Source organism: Stegostoma tigrinum, chromosome 3, assembly GCF_030684315.1.
Source record: "Stegostoma tigrinum isolate sSteTig4 chromosome 3, sSteTig4.hap1, whole genome shotgun sequence".
NCBI lineage: Eukaryota > Metazoa > Chordata > Chondrichthyes > Orectolobiformes > Stegostomatidae > Stegostoma > Stegostoma tigrinum.
Genome location: NC_081356.1, coordinates 57,335,466 through 57,353,928, shown reverse-complemented (window position 1 = coordinate 57,353,928; position 18,463 = coordinate 57,335,466). Strand labels below are relative to the sequence as shown.

At 50.9% G+C, this 18,463-nt stretch overlaps 1 protein-coding gene across 8 annotated transcripts in view; it reads left to right on the top strand.

Annotated features, from left to right (window-relative positions):
- Nucleotides 1–18,463, top strand: part of aopep (aminopeptidase O (putative)) — a 326,113-nt gene that overhangs the window by 178,324 nt on the left and 129,326 nt on the right. The window lies entirely within an intron of this gene.

Sequence of the window (18,463 nt, the reverse complement as noted above, 5' to 3'; positions counted from 1 at the left end):
GGTGTGTGTGTGGGGGGGTACTGTTTGTGTGTGTGTTTGTGTGAATGTGTGTGTGTGTGGGGGGAACTGTGTGTGTGTGTGAGGTGTGGAACTGTTTGTGTGTCTGTGTGGGACTGTTTGTGTGTCTGTGTGGGACTGTTTGTGTATGTGTGTGTGTGTGGGACTGTTTGTGTGTGTCTGTGTGGGACTGTTTGTGTCTGTCTGTGTGGGACTGTTTATGTGTGTGTGTTGGGGGGGAACTGTTTGTGTGTGTTATTATGTGTGTGCGGGGTTGGAAATGTTTGTGTGTGTGTGTGGGACTGTTTGTGTGTGTGTGTGGGGGGAACAGTTTGTTTGTGTGTGTCTGTGTGGGACTGTTTATGTGTGTGTGTGTGTGGGGGGGAACTGTTTGTGTTGGGGGGGAATGTTTGTGTGTGTGTGTGTGGACTGTTTGTGTGTGTGTGTGAGGTGGGAACTGTTTGTGTGTTGGGGGGGGGAATTGTTTGTGTGTGTGTGTGTTGGCCTGTGTGTGGGGCGAACTGTTTGTGTGTGTGTGTGGGGGGGGGGGGGGGGCGGGTAGGGGGGAAAGGTTTGTGTGTGTGTGTGGGACTGTTTGTGTGTGTGTGGGGGGGGAACTGTTTGTGTGTGTGTGTGTGTGTGTGTGTGGGGTGGTACTGTTTGTGTGTGTGTGTGTTTGTGTGAATGTGTGTGTGTGGGGAGGGAACTCTGTGTGTGTGTGTGAGGTGGGGAACTGTTTGTGTGTCTGTGTGGGACTGTTTGTGTGTCTGTGTGGGACTGTTTGTGTATGTGTGTGTGTGTGGGACTGTTTGTGTGTGTCTGTGTGGGACTGTTTGTGTGTGTCTGTGTGGGACTGTTTGTGTGTGTCTGTGTGGGACTGTTTATGTGTGTGTGTTGGGGGGGAACTGTTTGTGTGTGTTATTATGTGTGTGCGGGGTTGGAAATGTTTGTGTGTGTGTGTGGGACTGTTTGTGTGTGTGTGGGGGGGGAACTGTTTGTGTGGGTGTGTGTGTGGGGGGGTACTGTTTGTGTGTGTGTTTGTGTGAATGTGTGTGTGTGTGGGGGGAACTGTGTGTGTGTGTGAGGTGGGGAACTGCTTGTGTGTCTGTGTGGGACTGTTTGTGTGTCTGTGTGGGACTGTTTGTGTATGTGTGTGTGTGTGGGACTGTTTGTGTGTGTCTGTGTGGGACTGTTTGTGTCTGTCTGTGTGGGACTGTTTATGTGTGTGTGTTGGGGGGGAACTGTTTGTGTGTGTTATTATGTGTGTGCGGGGTTGGAAATGTTTGTGTGTGTGTGTGGGACTGTTTGTGTGTGTGTGTGGGGGGAACAGTTTGTTTGTGTGTGTCTGTGTGGGACTGTTTATGTGTGTGTGTGTGTGGGGGAACTGTTTGTGTTGGGGGGGAATGTTTGTGTGTGTGTGTGTGGACTGTTTGTGTGTGTGTGTGAGGTGGGAACTGTGTGTGTGTTGGGGGGGGGAATTGTTTGTGTGTGTGTGTGTTGGCCTGTGTGTGGGGCGAACTGTTTGTGTGTGTGTGTGTGTGGGGGGGGGTGGGGGCGGGTAGGGGGGAAACAGTTTGTGTGTGTGTATGTGTGAGAGAGGGAACTGTGTGTGTGTGGGTGGGGGGGGGAAAGGTTTGTGTGTGTGTGTGGGACTGTTTGTGTGTGTCTGTGTGGGACTGTTTGTGTGTGGGGGACTGTTTGTGTGTGTCCGTGTGGGACTGTTTCTGTGTGTGTCGGGGGGGAACTGTTTGTGTGTGTGTGTGTGTGTGTGTGTGTGTGTGTGTGTGTGTGACTGTTTGTGTGTGTGTATTGGGGGGCGGACTGTTTGTGTGTGTGGGACTGTGTGTAGGTGGGGGAACTGTTTGTGTGTGTGGGCGGAACTGTTTGTGTGTGTGGGACTATTTGTGTGTGTGTGTGTATGTGTGGGACTGTTTGTGTGTATCTGTGTGGGACTGTTTATGTTTGTGTGTGTCTGTGTGGGACTGTTTGTGTGTGTCTGTGTGGGACTGTTTGTGTGTGTGTGTGTGTGGGACTGTTTATGTGTGGGGGGGGGATCTGTTTGTATGTGTGTGTGTGTGTGTGGTGGGGTGGGGGCAGGTAGGGGGGGAAACAGTTTGTGTGTGTGTGTGTGAGAGAGAGAGAGAGGGAACTGTGTGTGTGTGGGGGGGAACTGTTTGTGTGTGTGTGTGTGTGTAGGGGGGGAACTGTTTGTGTGTGTGTGTGTGTGTGTGGGGGGAAATGTTTGTGTGTGTGGGGAACTATTTGTGTGTGTGAGGGTGTACTGTTTGTGTGTGTGTGTGTGTCTGTGTGGGACTGTTTGTGTCTGTGTGTGGGTGGGGGGAACAGTTTGTGTGTGTGTGTGTGTGTGTGGGACTGTATGTGTGTGTCTGTGTGGGACTGTATGTGTGTGTCTGTGTGGGACTGTATGTGTGTGTCTGTGTGGGACTGTTTGTGTGTGTCTGTGTGGGACTGTTTATGTGTGTGTGTGTGGGGGGGGGAACTGTTTGTGTGTGTGCGGGGTGGAAAATGTTTGTGTGTGTGTGTGTGGGACTGTTTGTGTGTGTGGGGAACTGTTTGTGTGTGTGGGACTGTGTGTAGGTGGGGGGACTGTGTGTGGGGGGAACTGTTTGTGTGTGTGTGTGTGTGGGGCTGTGTGTGGGGGGTACTGTTTGTGTATGTGTGTGGGCCTGTGTGTGGGGAAAACTGTTTGTTTGTGTGTGTTGGGCGGCGGAAACAGTTTGTGTGTGTGTGTGTGGGTGGGAGGGAACAGTTTGTGTGTGTGTGGCACTGTGTGTGTGAGTGTGTGTGTGTGTGTGTGTGTGTGTGACTGTTTGTGTGTGTCTGTGTGGGACTGTTTATGTGTGTGTGTGGGGGGGAACTGTGTGTGTGTGGGGGGGGGAACTGTTTGTGTGTGTGTGTGTGTTTGTGTGTGTGTGGGGAGAACTGTTTGTGTGTGTGTGTGTGTGTGTGTGTTGGGGGGCGGAAACAGTTTGTGTGTGTGTATGGGGGGGAACAGTTTGTGTGTGTGTGACTCTGTGTGTGTGTGTGTGACTGTGTGTGTGTGTGTGACTGTTTGTGTGTGTCTGTGTGGGACTGTTTATGTGTATGTGTGTGTGTGGGGGGGAACTGTGTGTGTGTGGGGGGGGAACTGTTTGTGTGTGTGTGTAGGGGGGAACTGTTTGTGTGTGTGTGTGGGGGGGGGGAAATGTTTGTGTGTGTGGGGGGAACTGTTTGTGTGTGTGTGTGGAGAACTGTTTGTGTGTGTGTGTGGTGGGGGGACTGTTTGTGTGTGTGGGACTGTGTGTAGGTGGGGGGACTGTGTGTGGGGGGAACTGTTTGTGTGTGTGTGTGGGACTGTGTGTGGGGGGAACTGTTTGTGTGTTTGTGTGTGTGTGGGGAGAACTGTTTGTGTGTGTGTGTGTGTGTGTTGGGGGGCGGAAACAGTTTGTTTGTGTGTCTGTATGGGGGGGAACTGTTTGTGTGTGCGCGGGGTGGAAAATGTTTGTGTGTGTGGGACTGTTTGTGTGTGTGTGTGAGTCTTTGTGTGTGTATGTTGGGGGGCGAACTGTTTGTGTGTGTGGGACTGTGTGTAGGTGCGGGGACTGTGTGTGGGGGGAACTATTTGTGTGTGTGGGGGGGTACTGTTTGTGTGTGTGTGTGTGTGTGGGACTGTGTGGGGGGGAACTGTTTGTGTGTGTGTGTGTGGGGGGAACTGTTTGTTTGTCTTTGTGTGTGTTTGTGTGTGTGTGGGGGGGGGAAACTGTTTGTGTGTGTGTGTGGGCCTGTGTGTGGGGAGAACTGTTTGTGTGTGTGTGTGTGTGTGTGTGTGTGTGTGTGTGTGTTGGGGGGCGGAAACAGTTTGTTTGTGTGTGTGTATGAGTGTGAGAGGGAACTGTTTGCGTGTGTGTGTGTGTGTGTGAGAGAGAGGGAACTGTTTGTGTGTGTGGGTGGGAGGGAACAGTTTGTGTATGTGTGTGTGTGTCTGACTATGTGTGTGTGTGGGGGGACTGTTTGTATGTGTGTGGGACTGTTTGTGTGGGTGGGGGGGGAAACTGTTTGTGTGCGGGGTGGGAAATGTTTGTGTGTGGGTGGGACTGTTTGTGTGTGGGGGGAACTGTTTGTGTGTGTGTGTGTGTGTGTGTGTGGTGGGGGGAACTGTTTGTGTGTGTGGGACTGTGTGTAGGTGGGGGGACTGTGTCTGGGGGGAGCTGTTTGTGGGTGTGTTGGGGGGGAACTGTTTATGTGTGTGTGGGGGGGAACTGTTTGTGTGTGTGGGGGAGGGAACTGTTTGTGTGTGTGTGTGTGTGTGTGTGTGTGTGTGTTGGGGGGCAGAAACAGTTTGTGTGTGTGTGAGAGGGAACTGTTTGTGTGTGTGTGAGAGGGAACTGTTTGTGTGTGTGTGGGTGGGAGGGGCGGAAACAGTTTGTGTGTGTGTATGGAGGGGGGGAACTGTTTGTGTGTGTGCGGAGGGAACAGTTTGTGTGTGTGTGTCTGTTTGTGTGTGTCTGTGTGGGACTGTGTGTGTGTGTGTGTGTGTGTGTTTGGGACTGTTTATATATGTGTGTGTGTGTGTGTGTGGGACTGTTTGTGTGTGTCTGTGTGGGACTGTTTATGTGTATGTGTGTGTGTGAGAGGGAACTGTTTGTGTGTGTGTGGGTGGGAGGGAACAGTGTGTGTGTGTGTGTGACTGTTTGTGTGTGTCTGTGTGTGTGTGTGGGACTGTTTGTATGTGTGTGTGTGACTGTTTGTGTGTGTCTGTGTGGGACTGTTTATGTGTGTGTGTGGGACTGTTTATGTGTGTGTGTGGGAGGGAACTGTTTGTGTGTGTGTGTGAGAGGGAACTGTTTGTGTGTGTGTGGGTGGGAGGGAACAGTGTGTGTGTGTGTGTGTGTGTGTGTGACTGTTTATATGTGTGTGTGTGTGTGTGTGTGACTGTTTGTGTGTGTCTGTGTGGGACTGTTTATGTGTATGTGTGTGTGTGGGAGGGAACTGTTTGTGTGTGTGTGTGGGGGTACTGTTTGTGTGTGTGTGTGTGTGTGGGACTGTTTGTGTGTGTGTGGAGGGGAAACAGTTTGTGTGTGTTGGGGGGGTAAACAGTTTGTGTGTGTCTGTGTGGGATTGTTTGTGTATGTGTGTGTGTGGGTGGGGGGAACAGTTTGTGTGTGTGTGTGTGTGTGTGTGTGTGTGTGTGTGTGTGACTGTTTGTGTGTGTCTGTGTGGGACTGTTTATGTGTGCGTGTGTGTGGGACTGTTTATGTGTGTGTGTGTGGGGGGAACTGTTTGTGTGTGTGCGGGATGGGAAATGTTTGTGTGTGTGTGGGGAACTGTTTGTTTGTGTGTGTGTGTGTGTTGGGGGGGACTGTTTGTGTGTGTGGCTGGGCCTGTGTGTGGGGAGAACTGTTTGTGTGTGTGTGTGTGTGTGTGTGTGTTGGGGGGCGGAAACTGTTTGTTTGTGTGTCTATATGGGTGTGAGAGGGAACTGTTTGCGTGTGTGTGTGTGAGAGGGAACTGTTTGCGTGTGTGTGTGTGAGAGGGAACTGTTTGTGTGTGTGTGTGGGTGGGAGGGAACAGTTTGTGTGTGTGTGACTATGTGTGTGAGACTGTGTGTATCTGTGTGGGACTGTTTGTGTGTGTCCGTGTGGGACTGTTTATGTGTGCGTGTGTGTGGGACTGTTTATGTGTGTGTGTGTGGGGGGAACTGTTTGTGTGTGTGCGGGATGGGAAATGTTTGTGTGTGTGTGGGGAACTGTTTGTTTGTGTGTGTGTGTGTGTTGGGGGGGACTGTTTGTGTGTGTGGCTGGGCCTGTGTGTGGGGAGAACTGTTTGTGTGTGTGTGTGTGTGTTGGGGGGCGGAAACTGTTTGTGTGTCTATATGGGTGTGAGAGGGAACTGTTTGCGTGTGTGTGTGTGAGAGGGAACTGTTTGTGTGTGTGTGTGGGTGGGAGGGAACAGTTTGTGTGTGTGTGACTATGTGTGTGAGACTGTGTGTATCTGTGGGGGACTGTTTGTGTGTGTCCGTGTGGGACTGTTTATGTGTGTGTGTGTGTCTGTGTGGGACAGTTTGTGTGTGTGGGACTGTTTGTGTATATGTGTGTGTGTGGGGGAACTGTTTGTGTGCGGGGTGGGAAATGTTTGTGTGTGTATGTGGGGGGAACTGTTTATGTGTGTGTGTGTGTGTGTGTGGTGGGGGGACTGTTTGTGTGTGACTCTGTGTGTGTGTGTGTGTGTGGGGGACTGTGTGTGGGGGGAACTGTTTGTGTGTGTGTGTGTGTGTGTGTGTGGGGCGGGAATTGTGTGTGTGTGGGGGGAGGAACTGTTTGTGTGAGTGTGTGGGCCTGTGTGTGGGGAGAACTGTTTGTGTGTTTGTGTGTGTGTATGTTGGGGGGCGGAAACAGTTTGTGTGTGTGTGTGTGTGTGTGAGTGAGAGAGAGAGAGAGAGAGAGAGAGAGAGAAAACTGTTTGTGTGTGTGTGGGAGGGAACAGTTTGTGTGTGTGTGTGTGTGTGTGTGTGTCTGTGTGGGACTGTGTGTGTGTGGGACTGTTTATATGTGTGTGTGTGTCTGTGTGGGACTGTGTGTGTGTGGGACTGTTTATATCTGTGTGTGTGTGTGTGTGTCTGTGTGTGTGGGATTGTTTATGTGGGTGTGGGGGCGGGAACTGTTTGTGTGTGTGTGGGGGGGAACTGTTTGTGTGCGTGTGTGTTGTGGGGGAACTGTTTATGTGTGTGTGTGTGTGTGTGTGTGTGTGGGAATTGTATGTGTGTGTGTGTGGGCCTGTGTGTGGGGAGAACTGTTTGTGTGTGTGTGTGTGTTAGGGGGGCGGAAACAGTTTGTGTGTGTGTATGCGTGTGAGAGGGAACTGTTTGCGTGTGTGTGTGTGTGTGTGAGAGAGAGAGGGAATTGTTTGTGTGTGTGTGGGTGGGAGGGAACAGTTTGTGTGTGTGTGTGTGTGACTGTGTGTGTGTGTGGGGGGGCGGACTGTTTGTGTGTGTGTGGGGAGAACTGTTTGTGTGTGTGTGTGTGTGTGGGAGGGAACAGTTTGTGTGTGTGTGACTGTTTGTGTGTGTGTGTGTGTGTGTGTGTGTGTGGGACTGTTTATGTGTGTGTGTGTGTCTGTGTGGGACTGTTTATGTGTGTGTCTGGGGGGGGAACTGTTTGTGTGTGTTGGGGGGGAACTGTTTATGTGTGTGTGTGGGGGGGGAACTGTTTGTGTGTGTGTGTGTGTGTGTAGGGGGGGAACGGTTTGTGTGTGTGTGTGTGGGGGGAATGTTTGTGTGTGTGTGTGTGGGGAACTGTTTGTGTGTGTGAGGGTGTACTGTTTGTGTGTGTGTGTGGGGGAAACAGTTTGTTTGTGTGTGTGTGTGGGGGGGAACAGTCTGTGTGTGTGTGTCTGTGTGGGACTGTTTGTGTATGTGTGTGTGTGAGAGGGAACTGTTTGTGTGTGTGTGTGTGTGGGGGGAACAGTTTGTGTGTGTGTGACTGTGTGTGTGTGTGTGTGTGTGTGACAGTGTGTGTGTGTGTGGGACTGTTTGTGTGTGTCTGTGTTGGACTGTTTATGTGTGTGTGGGGGAACTGTTTGTGTGTGTGCGGGGTGGAAATGTTTGTGTGTGTGTGTGGGACTGTTTGTCTGTGTGTGTGGTGGGGGGACTGTTTGTGTGTGTGGGACTGTATGTAGTTGGGGGGACTGTGTGGGGGGGGGAACTGTTTGTGTGTTTGTGTGTGTGGGGGAACTGTTTGTGTGTGTTGGGGGGGAACTGTTTATGTGCGTGTGTGTTGTGGGGGAACTGTTTATGTGTGTGTGTGTGTGGGGGGGAACTGTTTGTGTGTTTGTGTGGGGGGGAATTGTATGTGTGTGTTTGTGTGTGTGCGGGGTGGAAAATGTTTGTGTGTGTGTGTGAGTCTTTGTGTGTGTGTGGGGGGGCGAACTGTTTGTGTGTGTGGGACTGTGTGTAGGTGGGGGGACTGTGTGTGGGGGGGTACTGTTTGTGTGTGTGTGTGTGTGTGTGTGGGACTGTGTGTGGGGGGAACTGTTTGTGTGTGTGTGTGTGGGGGGAACTGTTTGTGTGTGTGTGGGGGGGGAACTGTTTGTGTGTTTGTGTGTGTGTTGGGGGGAAACTGTTTGTGTGTGTGTGTGTGTGTGTGTGTGTGTGGGGGGGGGGGGGAACTGTTTGTGTGTGTGTGTGTGTGGGCCTGTGTGTGGGGAGAACTGTTTGTGTGTGTGTGTGTGTGTGTGTGTGTGTGTGTGTGTGTGTGTTGGGGGGCGGAAGCAGTTTGTTTGTGTGTGTGTGTATGAGTGTGAGAGGGAACTGTTTGCGTGTGTGTGTGTGTGTGAGAGAGAGAGAGGGAACTGCTTGTGTGTATGTGGGTGGGAGGGAACAGTTTGTGTGTGTGTGTGTGGGGGGACTGTTTGTGTGTGTCTGTGTGGGACTGTTTGTGTGTGTCTGTGTGGGACTGTTTATATATGTGTGTGTGTGAGTGTGTCTGTGTGGGACTGTTTGTGTGTGTGTGTGGGGAAACTGTGTCCGTGGTGGGAAATGTTTGTGGGTGTGTGGGACTGTTTGTGTGTGGGGGGAACTGTTTGTGTGTGTGTGTGTGTGGTGGGGGGAACTGTTTGTGTGTGTGGGACTGTGTGTAGGTGGGGTGACTGTGTCTGGGGGGAACTGTTTGTGGGTGTGTTGGGGGGGAACTGTTTGTGTGTGTGTGGGGGGGATCTGTTTGTGTGTGTGTGTGTGTGTTGGGGGGCGGAAACAGTTTGTGTGTGTGTGAGAGGGAACTGTTTGTGTGTGTGTGAGAGGGAACTGTTTGTGTGTGGGTGGGAGGGGCGGAAACAGTTTGTGTGTGTGTATGGAGGGGGGAACTGTTTGTGTGTGTGCGGAGGGAACAGTTTGTGTGTGTGTGGCACTGTGTGTGTGTGTGAGAGTGTGTGTGTGGGACTGTTTATATGTGTGTCTGTGTGGGACTGTTTATGTGTGTGTGTGAGAGGGAACTGTTTGTGTGTGGGTGGGAGGGAACAGTTTGTGTGTGTGTGGCACTGTGTGTGTGACTGTGTGTGTGTGGGACTCTGTGTGTGTGTGTGTGTGTGACTGTTTATATGTGTGTGTGTGTGTGTGTGTGTGGGTCTGTTTGTGTGTGTCTGTGTGGGACTGTTAATGTGTATGTGTGTGTGTGGGAGGGAACTGTGTGTGTGTGTGGGGGTACTGTTTGTGTGTGTGTGTGGGGGTACTGTTTGTGTGTGTGTGTGTGTGTGTGTGTGTGTGTGTGGGACTGTTTGTGTGTGTGTGGAGGGGAAACAGTTTGTGTGTGTTGGGGGGGTAAACAGTTTGTGTGTGTCTGTGTGGGACTGTTTGTGTATGTGTGTGGGTGCGGGGAACAGTTTGTGTGTGTGTGTGAGACTGTTTGTGTGTGTGTGGGACTGTTTGTGTGTGTGTGTATGTGTGGGACTGTTTGTGTGTGTCTGTGTGGGACTGTTTGTGTGTGTCTGTGTGGGACTGTTTATGTGTGTGTGTGTGTGTGTGGAACTGTTTGTGTGTGTGCGGGATGGGAAATGTTTGTGTGTGTGTGTGTTGGGGGGGACTGTTTGTGTGTGTGGCTGGGCCTGTGTGTGGGGAGAACTGTTTGTGTGTGTGTTGGGGTGCGGAAACAGTTTGTGTGTCTGTATGGGTGTGAGAGGGAACTGTTTGCGTGTGTGTGTGTGTGTGTGAGAGGGAACAGTTTGTGTGTGTGTGGGTGGGGGGAACAGTTTGTGTGTGTGTGTGGGCTGTTTGTGTGTGTCTGTGTGGGACAGTTTGTGTGTGTGTGTGTGGGACTGTTTGTGTATATGTGTGTGTGTGGGGGAACTGTTTGTGTGCGGGGTGGGAAATGTTTGTGTGTGTATGTGGGGGGAACTTTTTGTGTGTGTGTGTGTGTGGTGGGGGGATGTTTGTGTGTGTGGGACTGTGTGTAGGTGGGGGGACTGTGTGTGGGGGGAACTGTTTGTGTGTATGTGTGTGTGTGAGGGGGGAGGAACTGTTTGTGTGTGTGTGTGGGCCTGTGTGTGGGGAGAACTGCTTGTGTGTTTGTGTGTGTGTGTGTGTGTGTGTTGGGGGGGCGGAAACAGTTTGTGTGTGTGTGCGTGTGTGTGAGTGAGAGAGAGAGAGAGAGAGAGAGGGAACTGTTTGTGTGTGTGTGTGTGTGTTTGTGTGTGTGTGTGACTGTTTGTGTGTGTCGGTGTGGGACTGTGTGTGTGTGTGTGTGTGTGTGTGTGTGTGACTGTTTATATGTGTGTGTGTGTGTGTGTGTGTGTGTGTGTCTGTGTGGGACTGTTTATGTGTGTGTGTGGGGGGGGAACTGTTTGTGTGTGTGTGTGGGGGGAAACTGTTTGTGTGTGTGTGTTGGGGGGGAACTGTTTATGTGTGTGTGTGTGTTGGGGGAACTGTTTGTGTGTGTGTGGGTGGGAGGGAACAGTTTGTGTGTGTGACTGTGTGTGTCTGTGTGGGACTGTTTATATGTCTGTTTGTGTGTGTGTGTGGGGGGGGAACTGTTTATGTGTGTGTGTGGGCCTGTGTGTGGGGAGAACTGCTTGTGTGTTTGTGTGTGTTGGGGGGCAGAAACAGTTTGTGTGTGTGTGTATGCGTGTGAGAGGGAACTGTTTGCGTGTGTGTGTGTGAGAGAGGGAACTGTTTGTGTGTGTGTGTGTGTGGGTGGGAGGGAACAGTTTGTGTGTGTGTGTGTGACTGTTTGTGTGTGTCTGTGTGGGACTCTGTGTGTGTGTGTGTGGGACTGTTTATATATGTGTGTGTCTGTGTGGGAACTGTTTATGTGTGTGTGTGTTGAGGGGGGAACTGTTTATGTGGGTGGGGGGGTACTGTTTGTGTGTGTGTGTGTGTGTGTGTGTGTGTGTGTGTGTGTGTGTGTGTGTGTGTGTGGGAAACAGTTTGTGTGTGTGTGTGTGAGACTGTGTGCGTGGGTGGGGGGAACAGTTTGTGTGTGTGTGTGTGGGACTGTTTATGTGTGTGTGTGGGGGGGGAACTGTTTGTGTGTGTTTGTGCGGGGTGGGAAATGTTTGTGTGTGTGTGTGGGACTGTTTGTGTGTGTGTGCGTGTGTGGGAACTGTTTGTGTGTGTGTGTGTGGTGTGGGGACTGTTTGTGTGTGGGTGACTCTTTGTGTGTGTGTGTGTCGGGGGGGAACTGTTTGTGTGGGACTGTGTGCAGGTGGGGGGACTCTGTGGGGGGGGAACTGTTTGAGAGTGTGGGGGGGGAAACTGTTTGTGTGTGTGTGTGTGTGTGTGTGTGGGACTGTGTGTGGGGGGAACTGTTTGTGTGTGTGGGGGGGGGAACTGTTTGTGTGTGTGTGGGCCTGTGTGTGGGGAGAACTGTTTGTGTGTGTGTGTGTGTTGGGGGGCGGAAACAATTTGTTTGTGTGTGTGTATGAGTGTGAGGGGGAACTGTTTGTGTGTGTGTGGGTGGGAAGGAACAGTTTGTGTGTCTGTGTGTGTGTGACTGTTTGTGTGTGTCTGTGTGGGACTGTTTATATGTGTGTGTGTGGGACTGTTTGTGTGTGTCTGTGTGGGTCTGTTTGTGTGTGTGTGTGTGTGTGTGTGTGTGTGTGGGGGGGGGGGAACTGTTTGTGTGTGTGTGTGTGGGGGAACTGTTTGTGTGTGTGTGTGGGCCTGTGTGTGGGGAGAACTGTTTGTGTGTGTGTGTGTGTTGGAGGGCGGAAACAGTTTGTTTGTGTGTGTGTATGAGTGTGAGGGGGAACTGTTTGTGTGTGTGTGGGTGGGAAGGAACAGTTTGTGTGTCTGTGTGTGTGTGACTGTTTGTGTGTGTCTGTGTGGGTCTGTTTGTGTGTGTGTGTGTGTGTGTGTGTGTGTGTGTGTGTGTGTGGGGGGGGAACTGTTTGTGTGTGGGTGGGAGGGAACTGTTTGTGTGTGTGTGGGACTGTTTGTGTGTGTGTGTATGTGTGGGACTGTTTGTGTGTGTCTGTGTGGGACTGTTTATGTGTGTGCGTGTGTGGGACTGTTTATGTGTGTGCGTGTGTGGGACTGTTTATGTGTGTGTGTGTGTGTGTGTGTGTGGAACTGTTTGTGTGTGTGCGGGATGGGAAATGTTTGTGTGTGTGTGTGTTGGGGGGGACTGTTTGTGTGTGTGGCTGGGCCTGTGTGTGGGGAGAACTGTTTGTGTGTGTGTTGGGGTGCGGAAACAGTTTGTGTGTCTGTATGGGTGTGAGAGGGAACTGTTTGCGTGTGTGTGTGTGTGTGTGAGAGGGAACAGTTTGTGTGTGTGTGGGTGGGGGGAACAGTTTGTGTGTGTGTGTGGGCTGTTTGTGTGTGTCTGTGTGGGACAGTTTGTGTGTGTGTGTGTGGGACTGTTTGTGTATATGTGTGTGTGTGGGGGAACTGTTTGTGTGCGGGGTGGGAAATGTTTGTGTGTGTATGTGGGGGGAACTTTTGTGTGTGTGTGTGTGGTGGGGGGATGTTTGTGTGTGTGGGACTGTGTGTAGGTGGGGGGACTGTGTGTGGGGGGAACTGTTTGTGTGTATGTGTGTGTGTGTGGGGGGAGGAACTGTTTGTGTGTGTGTGTGGGCCTGTGTGTGGGGAGAACTGCTTGTGTGTTTGTGTGTGTGTGTGTGTGTGTGTGTGTGTGTTGGGGGGGCGGAAACAGTTTGTGTGTGTGTGCGTGTGTGTGAGTGAGAGAGAGAGAGAGAGAGAGAGAGGGAACTGTTTGTGTGTGTGTGAGAGGGAACTGTTTGTGTGTGTGTGTGACTGTTTGTGTGTGTCGGTGTGGGACTGTGTGTGTGTGTGTGTGTGGGACTGTTTATATGTGTGTGTGTGTGTGTGTGTGTGTCTGTGTGGGACTGTTTATGTGTGTGTGTGGGGGGGGAACTGTTTGTGTGTGTGTGTGGGGGGAAACTGTTTGTGTGTGTGTGTTGGGGGGGAACTGTTTATGTGTGTGTGTGTGTGGGGGGAACTGTTTGTGTGTGTGTGGGTGGGAGGGAACAGTTTGTGTGTGTGACTGTGTGTGTCTGTGTGGGACTGTTTATATGTCTGTTTGTGTGTGTGTGTGGGGGGGGAACTGTTTATGTGTGTGTGTGGGCCTGTGTGTGGGGAGAACTGCTTGTGTGTTTGTGTGTGTTGGGGGGCAGAAACAGTTTGTGTGTGTGTGTATGCGTGTGAGAGGGAACTGTTTGCGTGTGTGTGTGTGAGAGAGGGAACTGTTTGTGTGTGTGTGTGTGTGTGGGTGGGAGGGAACAGTTTGTGTGTGTGTGACTATGTGTGTGTGTGGGCCTGTGTGTGGGGAGAACTGTTTGTGTGTGTGTGTGTGTGTGTGTGTGTGTGTGTGTGTTGGGGGGCGGAAAGTGTGTGTGTGAGAGAGAGAGAGGGAACTGTTTGTGTGTGTGGGTGGGAGGGAACAGTTTGTGTGTGTGTGTGACTGTTTGTGTGTGTCTGTGTGGGACTCTGTGTGTGTGTGTGTGTGTGGGACTGTTTATATAGATTAAATTCCCTACAGTGTGGAACAGGCCCTTCAGCCCAACAAGTCCACACCGCCCCTTGGAGCATCCCACCCAGACCCCCTATAACCCACACACCCCTGAACACTAAGGGAAATTTAGCATGGCCGATCCACCTAGGCTGCACATCTTTGGACTGTGGGAGGAAACCGGAGCACCCGGAGGAAACCCACGCAGACACAGGGAGAATGTGCAAACTCCACACAGGCAGTTACCCGAGGCTGGAATCGAACCTGGGTCCCTGGCGCTGTGAGGCTGCAGTGCTAACCACTGAGCCACCGTGCCGCCCTTGTGTGTGTCTGTGTGGGAACTGTTTATGTGTGTGTGTGTTGAGGGGGGAACTGTTTATGTGGGTGGGGGGGTACTGTTTGTGTGTGTGTGTGTGTGGGGGAAACAGTTTGTGTGTGTGTGTGTGAGACTGTGTGCGTGGGTGGGGGGAACAGTTTGTGTGTGTGTGTGTGGGACTGTTTATGTGTGTGTGTGGGGGGGGAACTGTTTGTGTGTGTTTGTGCGGGGTGGGAAATGTTTGTGTGTGTGTGTGGGACTGTTTGTGTGTGTGTGCGCGTGTGTGGGAACTGTTTGTGTGTGTGTGTGTCGTGTGGGGACTGTTTGTGTGTGTGTGACTCTTTGTGTGTGTGTGTGTCGGGGGGGGAACTGTTTGTGTGGGACTGTGTGCAGGTGGGGGGACTCTGTGGGGGGGGAACTGTTTGAGAGTGTGGGGGGGGGGAAACTGTTTGTGTGTGTGTGTGTGTGTGTGTGTGTGTGTGTGTGTGGGACTGTGTGTGGGGGGAACTGTTTGTGTGTGTGTGTGTGTGTGTGTGGGGGGGGGAAACTGTTTGTGTGTGTGTGGGCCTGTGTGTGGGGAGAACTGTTTGTGTGTGTGTGTGTGTGTTGGGGGGCGGAAACAATTTGTTTGTGTGTGTGTATGAGTGTGAGGGGGAACTGTTTGTGTGTGTGTGGGTGGGAAGGAACAGTTTGTGTGTCTGTGTGTGTGTGACTGTTTGTGTGTGTCTGTGTGGGACTGTTTATATGTGTGTGTGTGGGACTGTTTGTGTGTGTCTGTGTGGGTCTGTTTGTGTGTGTGTGTGTGTGTGGGGGGGGAACTGTTTGTGTGTGTGTGTGTGGGGGAACTGTTTGTGTGTGTGTGTGGGCCTGTGTGTGGGGAGAACTGTTTGTGTGTGTGTGTGTGTTGGGGGGCGGAAACAGTTTGTTTGTGTGTGTGTATGAGTGTGAGGGGGAACTGTTTGTGTGTGTGTGGGTGGGAAGGAACAGTTTGTGTGTCTGTGTGTGTGTGACTGTTTGTGTGTGTCTGTGTGGGACTGTTTATATGTGTGTGTGTGGGACTGTTTGTGTGTGTCTGTGTGGGTCTGTTTGTGTGTGTGTGTGTGTGGGGGGGGGAACTGTTTGTGTGTGTGTGTGTGGGGGAACTGTTTGTGTGTGTGTGTGGGCCTGTGTGTGGGGAGAACTGTTTGTGTGTGTGTGTGTGTTGGGGGGCGGAAACAGTTTGTTTGTGTGTGTGTATGAGTGTGAGGGGGAACTGTTTGTGTGTGTGTGGGTGGGAAGGAACAGTTTGTGTGTCTGTGTGTGTGTGACTGTTTGTGTGTGTCTGTGTGGGACTGTTTATATGTGTGTGTGTGTGGGACTTTGTGTCTGTGTGGGTCTGTTTGTGTGTGTGTGTGTGTGTGTGTGTGTGTGTGTGGGGGGGGGAACTGTTTGTGTGTGTGTGGGGGGGAACTGTGTGTGTGTGTGTGTCTGTTTGTGTGTGTGTGTGGGGGGGGAAACTGTTTGTGTGTGTGTGGGGAGAACTGTTTGTGTGTGTGTGTGGGACTGTGTGTGTCTGTGGTGGGGAAACAATTTGTTTGTGTGTGTGTGTGTGAGAGAGATGGAACACTTTGTGTGTGTCTGTGTGGGACTGTGTGTGTGTGGGTGTGTGTCTGTGTTGGACTGTGTGTTTGGGTGTGTGGCACTGTGTGTGTGTCTGTGTGGGACTGTTTGTGTGTGTGGGGGTGGGAACTGTGTGTGTGTGTGTGTGTGTGTGTGTGTGTGTGTGTGTGTGACTGTGTGTGTGTTTGGGACTGTTTGTGTGGGGGGGGGATCAGTTTGTTAGTGTGTGTTTGTGTGTGTGTGTGTGTGAGAGAGGGAACTGTTTGTGTGTGTGTGGGTGGGGTGGAACTGTTTGTATGTGTGTGTGGGACTGTTTGTGTGTGTGGCGGGAGGGGAACTGTTTGTGTGTGTGTTTGGGACTGTTTGTGTGTGTGTGTGTGTGTGTGAGAGAGAGAGAGAGAGAGAGTGTGTTTGTGGGACATCCCTCACCTTCCTGGACCTCTCAGTCTCCATCTCAGGAACCAGCTAGAAACTGATGTCCATTTCAAGCCCACTGACTCCCACAGCTACCTAGTATACACCTCTTCCCGCAAAACCTCCATCCCCTATTCCCAATTCCTCCGCCTCTGCTGCATCTGCTCCCAGGATGAGGCATTCCACTCCTGCACATCCAGATGTCCACGTTCTTCAAGGACCACAACTTTCCCCCCACAGTGATCGAGAACTTCCTTGACCACGTCTCCTGCATTTCCTGCAACACATCCCTCACACCCCGCCCCCACCATAGCCGCCCAAAAGAATCCCCCTCGTTCTCACATACCACCCCACCAACCTCCGGATACAACGCATCATTCTCCGACACTTCTGCCATCTACAATCTGACCCCACCACCCAAAACATTTTTCCATGCCCACCCTTGTCTGCCTTCCGGAGAGACCACTCTCTCTGTGACTCCCTTGTCTGCTCCACACTCCCCTCCAACCCCACCACACCCGGCACCTTCCCCTGCAACCGCAGGAAGTGCTGCACTTGCCCCCACACCACCTCCCTCACCCCCATCGCAGGCCCCAGGATGACTTTCCATATTAAGCAGATGTTCACCTGCACATCTGCCACTGTGGTATACTGTATCCATTGTACCCGGTATGGCTTCCTGTACATTGGGGAAACCAAGCGGAGGCTTGGGGACCGCTTTGCAGAACACCTCCGCTCGGTTTGCAATAAACAACTGCACCTCCCAGTCGCGAACCATTTTAACTCCCCCTCCCATTCCTTAGACGACATGTCCATCATGGGTCTCCTGCAGTGCCACAATGATGCCACCTGAAGATTGCAGGAACAGCAACTCATATTCCGCTTGGGAACCCTGCAGGCCAATGGTATCAATGTGGACTTCACAACCTTCAAAATCTCCCCTTCCCCCACTGCATCCCAGAACCAGCCCAGCCTATCTCCGCCCCCCACTACCTGTTCTTCCGCTCACCCATCCATTCCTCCCACCTCAAGCCACACCTCCATTTCCTACCTACTAACCTCATCCCGCCTCCTTGACCTATCCATCTTCCCTGGACTGACCTATCACCTCCCTACCTCCCCACCTATACTCTCCTCTTCACCTATCTTCTTTTCTCTCCATCTTCGGTCTGCCTGCCCCTCTGTCCCTATTTATTCCAGATCCCTCTCCCCATCCCCCTATCTGATGAAGGGTCTCGGCCCGAAGCATCAGTTTTTGTGCTCCTGAGATGCTGCTTGGCCTGCTGTGTTTCATCCTACTTCTCATCTTTGATGGTTATGGTATGGTGCCTCTGGGGCTGCAATATTTACCAGATAACGACCGAGATGTATGTGAAGCTCCTGCTGCTTCCTTGCTATCACATTTAAAATGGGCACAGAACTATGGTTAATGAATCCTAGCTTTCACCCAGCAAAGCATGAAAATGTGGTTGTCCAAAACTATGATTTCTTCTCTTTCTGGGTCTTTCTTGTCAGCTCTTTAATTCCAATCAGGAGCTCCTGTACTGTGAAGCTGGACATTCAGGTAGTCTGTGATTCCTGACAGTAACACTTGAGAAAAATACATTATTAGTGAAGTTTTCAAGGTCCTATGGTTGTCCAAGAACGCCACTTGTGCAGGTCTAATTCTAATGGCTCACAGGTTAGGAAGGAATATTCGGGTAGAGATGGTTTCAAATATCTGGATAGTACAATATGGTACACGCAAAATGAATGAAACAGTGTTGCAAAGTCCGTTAACATCAATCTGATTGCAATTATTCAAAATAGTTGGGCTGTTTCGTACAAGTGCCAATTTCATAGTATTGTTGGCTTCAGTGCTTTCATTTGCCAAGTTCTGAAATTTACTCTTTAAACTTGTCATTTTTGTCTCTAGTTTTGTCTCCTTTACGAAGCTTCTGAAACCTTTGACTAGATTTTTGGTCGACCGTGCTAATATCCTTGTTTGCATTTCGTTTGATAACATGCTGTATGTCGCTTGGGCTCTGTTCCGATACATTAAACACCCAATATAAGTACAAGCTGCTTTCGTTAGAAAAAAAAATCTTGTACAGTAAACCGGATGCAATTTTCTCCATTGTTAAGAAACGTGTTCCTATTGAAGAAATTTCAATAACAATTACCATATTTCGTCAAAAAAGATTACCGCAGGCGATAGGCTGATTATTTTGACTGCAAGTTTATGTAATTTCACAGTGAAGTGTGTAATCTGAGCGAAATGTATATATTTAATTTAAATCAAAACTGAAATGTTAAACTGAGTAGAATAGCTTTGACGTTTCGGTGGGCACACCGCGTTTGGACGCTCTGTTGAAGATTAATTGTGTTTCTTGAAGCAAAGTCGTCAAAGAATTTCGTGTATTTGTATTAACTTGCTATGTTGGCAGCAATGAATACAAGTATTCTGTCATTGTGTAGCCTGATAGCGGTTAGCTGGGGCAGTAGATCTCAGTTATGTTTGGTATACGAAGGACAATGAAGCTTTTGCTGGCTGAGTGATCAATGTTGGATCAAGTTCACTTTCACATTCCCAGCTCCCACTCACCGCCCACCTACACACGGGGCGGCACCGCACCAAAACAACAACAAAACGTTTTTTTGTTCCTTCCGGGCGAGTTGGCTTTATTTTTGTACATGCAGTTAG